Below are 7,878 nucleotides of genomic sequence, written 5' to 3' on the forward strand. Positions count from 1 at the left end.
TGGCCATTACCAGACTGCCACTCATCACAAACCTGCGGACCTGGGAGAGAGAGTGCTGAAAGCTGATGGGGAGAAACCTGAATTAGGGTTAGAGTTCATTCATGGGAGACATACACAGAGAAGCAAGGGAGAGAGAGAGAGAGAGTTGTGGGGATAAGTCAACTCATGAAAAGCATGAGTGTGTGACTCCCCTATCACACATGTATATTGCACTAGTACACATAGTGCACTTAGTACATTAAAAGTACTAAGTGTACTATGTACTATAACTTATGGGCTTGTACACACTATAAGGGTGGGCATAATGCCTTTACCCCAACAACCTCCCACTTAAAGGCAAAGTGCCCTTAAGTAAAAGAAAAAAAATCAGCATGTACATGATAATATACAAGGCCATATCAAGGCTGAAAATGGCCTCATCTAATGCCCATCAAGTGTCTGCAATGAGCAAACCGCTCCGGAGGCAAACTCTTCGTCAACAGATCAGCCGGGTTGTCATCCGTATGAATCTTAACAAGCTGAATTTGCTTGTTCTCTATCACCTCTCTGATGAAGTGATACTTCACATCCACATGCTTCGTCTTTGTATGAAAAACAGGGTTCTTTGCCAACTGAATGGCACTCTGACTGTCACAATGCAACAATGGAATATCCCCTGTATAACCCAAATCAACCACTAACCGAGATAGCCATAATGCCTCCTTGCAAGCCTCTGTGGCTGCAATATACTCGGCCTCTGTAGTAGATAAGGCAATGCACTTCTGCATCCTGGATATCCATGACACAGCACCTAAATACATAACCGGTAGTAGACTTCCGGTTATCTGGATGACCGGCATAATCCGAATCCGTGTAACCATGCACTAATGCATCCTGTTTGCCAAAGCAAATGCACATATCCTGTGTGCCCTTCAGGTATCTCATGACACCTTTCACTGCTTCCCAATGCTTCTTGCCAGGGTTGGCCATGTATCTAGAAACCACTCCCACTGCAAATGCAATGTCCGGCCTAGTAGCAACCATGGCATACATGAGACTGCCACAAGCTGAAGCATACGGAATCTTGGCCATATCAGCCCTGTCTCTATCTGACTGTGGGCTGTCCATAGCACTGAGTTTCACATATGGAGGCAAAGGAGTACTAGCCTTCTTCCCCCCGTCCATATTGAACCTCTGCAAAACTTTGCCAATATATTCCTTCTGAGACAAATACAACACATGCTGATTTCTGTCCCGAAGTATCCGCATACCCAAGATGTGATTTGCATCACCCAGATCCTTCATATCAAAGGTCTCATGCAGCCTCTTTTTCAATGCATCCATCTCTTTACGAGATTTCCCGGCAATCAACATATCATCAACATACAAAATGAGAATCAAGAGACTGCCATCCAAAGCTTTCTTGGTGTACAAGCAGTGATCTATGTCACTTCTCCTGAATTTCTGAGATTTCATGAATGTATCAAATTTAAGATACCATTCTCTTGGTGCCTGTTTGAGCCCATAAAGACTCTTTTTCAGCTTGCATACAAGCTTCTCCTTTCCACTCCCCTCTGGCTGCTGCATATATATCTCCTCATGGAGATCACCGTGAAGAAAAGCAGTCTTCACATCCATCTGAATCAAGTCCAGATCATCATGCGCAACCAAAGCCAAAACAGCTCAAGTGTGGTCATTTTGACCACTGGAGAGAAGATCTCCTCAAAGTCCACACCATATTCCTGCTTAAAGCCCTTAGCCACTAACCTGGCTTTGTATCTTGGCTTAGCATCTGATGCAACTTTGAGCCTGTAAACCCACTTGCATGGCAAAACCTTCTTGCCTGCAGGCAAAGGCACTAACTTCCAAGTTCCATTTTTGTGCAGAGAATCCATCTCTGACTTCATGGCACGCTCCCATAGAGCTTTGTCTGCCCTCTGTAAAGCCTCTTTGTAACATGAGGGCTCCCCACAGTCAGTAAGCATCAAATAGTCAACCCCTGGAACAAACCTGTCAGGGGCTCTGGAGGGTCTTGTGGACCTCCGTACCCAATGACCATCATTTGCAGGTTGCTGTCCAGCCTGCATATCACCCATTGGTGGCTCCTGTTCCATGCCATAAGGCTGAAAAATCATGCCCGGTATCTCCTCTAACTGTGGTATATCCATAGGGATATCTTCTGCCATCTCTGGCTGTCCATTTGGACCATTTTCAGCACCATTTAAGGGCTGGTTTTCCTGCTGTAATGGCTGATTTACAGCCCTTTGTTGTTGTCCATGATGTCCATCATCATCAAAGATGACTCTGCCAGGCTCCTGTTGCCTTGCAGGCTCCTTATACATGCATGTTTCATCAAAAATGACATCATTGCTGCGTATGATCTTTCTATTTATGGGATCCCAAAGTCTATACCCCATTTCACCTCTGTCACCATATCCTAGGAATATGCATTTGTGAGACTTGGGATCAAGTTTGGTGCGCATTTCCCTGCGTATGTGCACGTACGCAACGCAACCAAACACTCTGAAGTGCTTGTATGACGGAGGCTTCCCTGTCCATACTTCTTCTGGCACTTTCCCACCAAGCCTCGTGTTAGGTGACCTGTTTATAAGGTGAACGGCTGTCATAACAGCTTCAGCCCAAAAACCATGAGGTAATGCAGCATGTGACAACATAGAACGGACCTTCTCCTGTATGGTCCTGTTCATCCTCTCTGCTGTCCCGTTTTGTGGAGGATCATAAGGAGTAGAGAGCTCCCTCTTGATGCCTTTAGCATCACAAAAGTCCTGAAACTGTTTGGACGTATACTCTCCACCATTGTCGGAACGCAAAGCCTTCAGTGTTTTGCCAGTTTGATTCTCAACAAGAGCAACAAACTTCTGAAACACTGAGAATGTATCACTCTTCAAGCGAAGAGGATAGACCCACACCTTGCGTGTGGCATCATCAATAAAAGACACAAAATATTTTGCCCCTCCCAAAGAAAGCTGAGGCATCTCACATACATCTGTATGCACAAGCTCTAACTGAGCATCTTTCTGTCCAAGAGCTTTCTTATGGGGGCACTGTAGTTGCCTACCATATATACAATGCTCACAAAACTGAAAACTTGAAAACTTTAGAGAAGGCAAGTAACCCAAACGAGACAATTGCTCCATTCCCTTGACACTCATGTGTCCCAACCGGCTATGCCACATAGAAATTTCCGGCAGCTCGGTTGCATTTACATTAGCATGGTGACAAACACCTGCATGCATGAAATAAAGAGTGTCCACCTTAGAGCCCCTGGCAACAACCAGTGAGCCCTTACTAATTTTCCACTTTCCACTACCAAATGTGGTAACATAATCAGCATCATCAAGCTGTCCAGTAGAAAGCAGATTCTTCTTGATCTCAGGCACATGCCTGACATCATGGAGCATAAGCTGTGAGCCATCTGAAAATACAAGCCTCACGTCACCTCTGCCAAGAATTTTGCATGCATGGTTATCACCCAAATAAACCACTCCTTCATTGCCAGCAGTGTACCTGACAAACAAGTCTCTGCAACCTGTGACATGAAAGGAGGCACCTGAATCAATGATCCATGAGTGCATACCATGACCACCTGTAAGAAGTGAATGGGCATCAAGTGAAGACGTAAAGAGGACCTCATCCTCACTGCCACCTGCATGTGACACATTGATTTCTTCGATCTTGACTCCACTTTTGCCCTTTGGCTTTACATCTTTGGCTTCATCCTTGTCTTTGTCTTTGCCTTTTCCCTTTTCTTTTTGATCATTTTTCCATTTGTAGCATTGCTTTTTAATGTGTCCCTTCTTGCCACAATAATGGCATTCCAAATCCTTTTTGGAGCGAGACTTGCTCCTTCCCCTTTCTTGGCTTTTACCCCTTTGCTGGGATCTCCCACGTGCATTCATTGCATTGGACTTTCCAACAGAGTTGTTCTTCCTGTTCATCTCTTCTTGAAGAAGAGCACCCTCAACATCTGCATATGACAGCATAGCATTCGAATTGCTAGTGGCTGTCCTGAATGTGTCCCAACTCTCTGGCAAAGTGCATAACAAAAAAGTGGCTTTGAACTCATCGTCCATTGCCAACTTTTGATTAATGACTTGGCTGACAATACCATTAAACTCATTGAGATGGGCTGTCATAGATGCCCCTTCCTTCATCTGAAGACCTATGAGTTTCTTCAACCAATACACTTTGCTTGAGGCACTTTGTTGGGCATACAAGTCCTGCAATCTCTGCCACATTCCCCAAGCTGTCTTCTCTTCACGAATGCTGAAAAGTAATGAGTCTGACACAGACAACATGATAGTAGATCTTGCCAGCTCATCCATATCTTCCCACTCTTCAGCAGTAAGAGAAGCGGACATCACACCCCTTTCTTTGATAGGCTTGTGCTGCTTTTTCTGAAGCAACACATTGTAGCACTGGGTTTGCCAAATATCATAATTCTGCGAGCCTTCAAGCTTCTTGATGTGAAGCAATGAAGAGCTGTCACCTGTGGTTGCCATAGCAAAATGCAACCTGTCAATGCCTGACTCCCTGCAAAATGTGCAAACACTGCACCCAAGATGTGCAAACACTGCACCCAAAGCACACAAAGTGCTCACAAATGTTCTCCCAAGCTTTATCTCCCACTGCGGAAGCAAGAATGCAACTTTTCTCCCACTTTATGTGATGAAAACACCAAAATCTGGTTGCTGCATATTTTGGACAGCACCTTAAATGTGCTCTTTTGCCCTTCCAAAGTACTGTACAGCAGTACCAAGTGCTCACCAATGATGTACCAAACCTGTACCGACAATTTCAACAGCTGAAATTGAACCTTTTGATCACTCAAAATACTGTACAGCCATGCCAAAACATGCACAAAGCTGTGCCAAATCTGTACCAGCAGGTACAATAGCAATAAATGCTCTCCTGGCTGTCCAAATGAGTGAAAATCAGACTTTTACAGTCCTGTACACTGCATACAACAGTCCCGAACAGAAATTGGGCAAAAGCCCCTTGACTGCAAGCTGATTTCTGAGGATTCAAGGCATAAATGTCTTGCCTGCTGCTTTGCCAAGCTCAACAAGCATACAAACTTGAAAAGCCCCTTGATTTGAGATCAATTTCTGATCATGCATGGTACATTGACGCACATGAAGGCATCCAGAGTGTTCACGATGCTTCCCCCTGGCCACATATACATCCAAATAATGAAAGCCCCTTGATTTACAGGCACATTGAGTGCTTGTAAGGCATCAACACATTATCCACAGCATCAACTGAGATTGCCTGCATGCAAATCAACTCAATCGGCACAAAAGCCCCTTGATTTGCACTGCGATTTGCTGCGATTTGCTGCAATTTTGCCCAAATGTGCGATTTTTCACATCATACAGCATGTATGAGTGCTTAATTGCACAATTACATCAAAAGCCCCAAATTTCGACATCCAATTTCCTGCAAATTGATCCTGATTTGACCAATTTCCTGCAAATTTATCCTGATTGTGACCAATGTCACCCAATTTTGCCAATTTTGCTCAAAAAATTGAGCAATTGGGCACCTGTACCTGCTCAATTGTTGATTGTACTTGCTCAATTGCAAATCCCAAAAAAAAATTGAGGCAAATACCTTGTAATTTCTGATTTTCCTTCAATTTGCAGGCTGTTGCAGGAAGAGGGGGCGTCGATTTTTGCTGTTGATGAGGTGCTGCACACACTGACTGTGTGGATGTTGAAGGTACTGCTGATGCGAGGACGACGTGCTGCTGGTGACTGCTGTTGAGCTGGCTGCGCCTGGTTGGCTGGGCAGCCCTCTGCGCTGCCTGATTGGGCAGCCCTCTTCTTCTGACTGCTTACGCCCAGCTGCTGGACAGCGTGGCTGCACCTGGCTGACCCCCACGACCAGCCCTCCACGCTCAACTCCTGGCGGCTGTAGGCGCCTGAATGGCTGCCTTGCGTTCGCTTCAGGTCGCTCGCCTCACGTATTCGCTTAATGCCCAGCCAGCCGACGTTGCAGCCGTCGTCACCTTCGCGCACTTGCAGCCACGTGTCAGCGTTGCTTTCCTTATGGCTTCACCGTGTTGGTTCGCTACGAGTTTTGTGACTTTACGCCTAGCGCCTGCCTGCGACCTTCTACGCCCCGATGGACTTGCTTTGCCTAGCGCTGGCGCCTTCTACACGCCTGAAGTCGACGCTTTGTGTCCAGGCCCCTTGCTGCAAGCCTACGTAAGCTGCATCATCGACTGGTGCTGCGCCTCTTCACACACAGGCTGCGCCCAACCTGTTGGTCGTTTCTGGCTTGACTGGAGACTCTGCTTGTACTGAAAGGCTCTGATACCAGTTGATGGGGAGAAACCTGAATTAGGGTTAGAGTTCATTCATGGGAGACATACACAGAGAAGCAAGGGAGAGAGAGAGAGAGAGTTGTGGGGATAAGTCAACTCATGAAAAGCATGAGTGTGTGACTCCCCTATCACACATGTATATTGCACTAGTACACATAGTGCACTTAGTACATTAAAAGTACTAAGTGTACTATGTACTATAACTTATGGGCTTGTACACACTATAAGGGTGGGCATAATGCCTTTACCCCAACAAAAGCCTGTAAACTCCATTCTCCACTCCGCCTTCCCAAACCACTTGGCCTGTTGCTTTGTCCCGGAGAGCGACAAAATGCTCATCAAACTCCACCCGTACGCCAGTCTTGCAAACCTGATGCACTGACAACAGATGAAAATCAAGTGCCGGAACATACAACACCTGGGAGGAATGCTTCCCCCCTCTGCCATCGGGAACTATCTCCATCCTGCCCTCACTGTGAAATGGGATAGTGGACGTATCCCTAGTAAGAATATGACCAGAAAGCCTGCAGAGATCTTGTAAACCGGAACGGGAAGGAGTCATGTGCCTGGAAGCACCACTATCGAGAATCCACTCTCGAGTATCCGTTGCGGAGAGTCCTCCAATCTCCTCCCTGCCTAAAGAAAATGAAACATTGGTGTCCATCACCTCCAGGTGCACAAAAGCCGGAGTCTTCATGATTGCTGCTGAGGAATCTTCACCCTTCTCAGTCTTCCGCTTGGGACACTGCCTCCAGTAGTGGCCTTTCTCGCCACAATCATTACAGGTCCTCTCTGCCTTCAGCTCCTCGCGGTCAGCGTCGTCGGACTTCTTCTCAGAAGACTTCTCCGATGAAGCCTTCCCTTTGCCCGAGTTACGGCCTTTCGACCGTTGGCCAGTTAAGGCCTCCGAACCTCCACCCTGAGGAGGGTTTGTGAATCGTTCCTCCTGGTCCAGGACCGTGGGCACAAGCTCCTCCCACGTGATGGTGCTGAGCCTGCCACCACTGGTAATCAAAGAGGAGTAAAATACTGAGTACGAAGAGGGAAAATGTGACAGCAACGTGATGGCCATGTCCTCTGACGATATCTCCTTCCCAGCCTGAAGAACTTCCTGGTGAAGAGCCTGCAGCTTGTTAATATGCTCCCGCATCGTCGACGACTTTGCAGGGCTAATAACCCGCATCTGTACTTCCAAGGAAATCCTCTTCATGGGCGATACCCTGTTGTAAAGTGAGGCCAAATGCTGCCATATACCTCTGGCCAGCGTCATATGCTTTACATGATTGATTACCTGTGGTGTGCAGTTGAGAACACGTCTCTCGGCCATCTCAAACAAACCTGCCATTGCAGGGATGTCCTCTGAAAAGGGTGGGTGGGTGGGAACAAAGAAGAACTAAAACTTGCAAGTGGCTGTCCAGCAAATCAGCCCGCCTTCCTCTTGCTTCTCCTCTTCCCGAACAGTCCAAAACAGTCCACCAATCAGCCACAAAACAGTCCCCCTCTTGCTGACACAAATCCCAAGACCTATCTAGAGCCTAGGACTCTGATAC

Source organism: Cibotium barometz, chromosome 8 (genome assembly GCF_041138505.1).
Source record: "Cibotium barometz isolate CiBa-2024 chromosome 8, ASM4113850v1, whole genome shotgun sequence".
NCBI classification, from domain to species: Eukaryota; Viridiplantae; Streptophyta; class Polypodiopsida; order Cyatheales; family Cibotiaceae; genus Cibotium; species Cibotium barometz.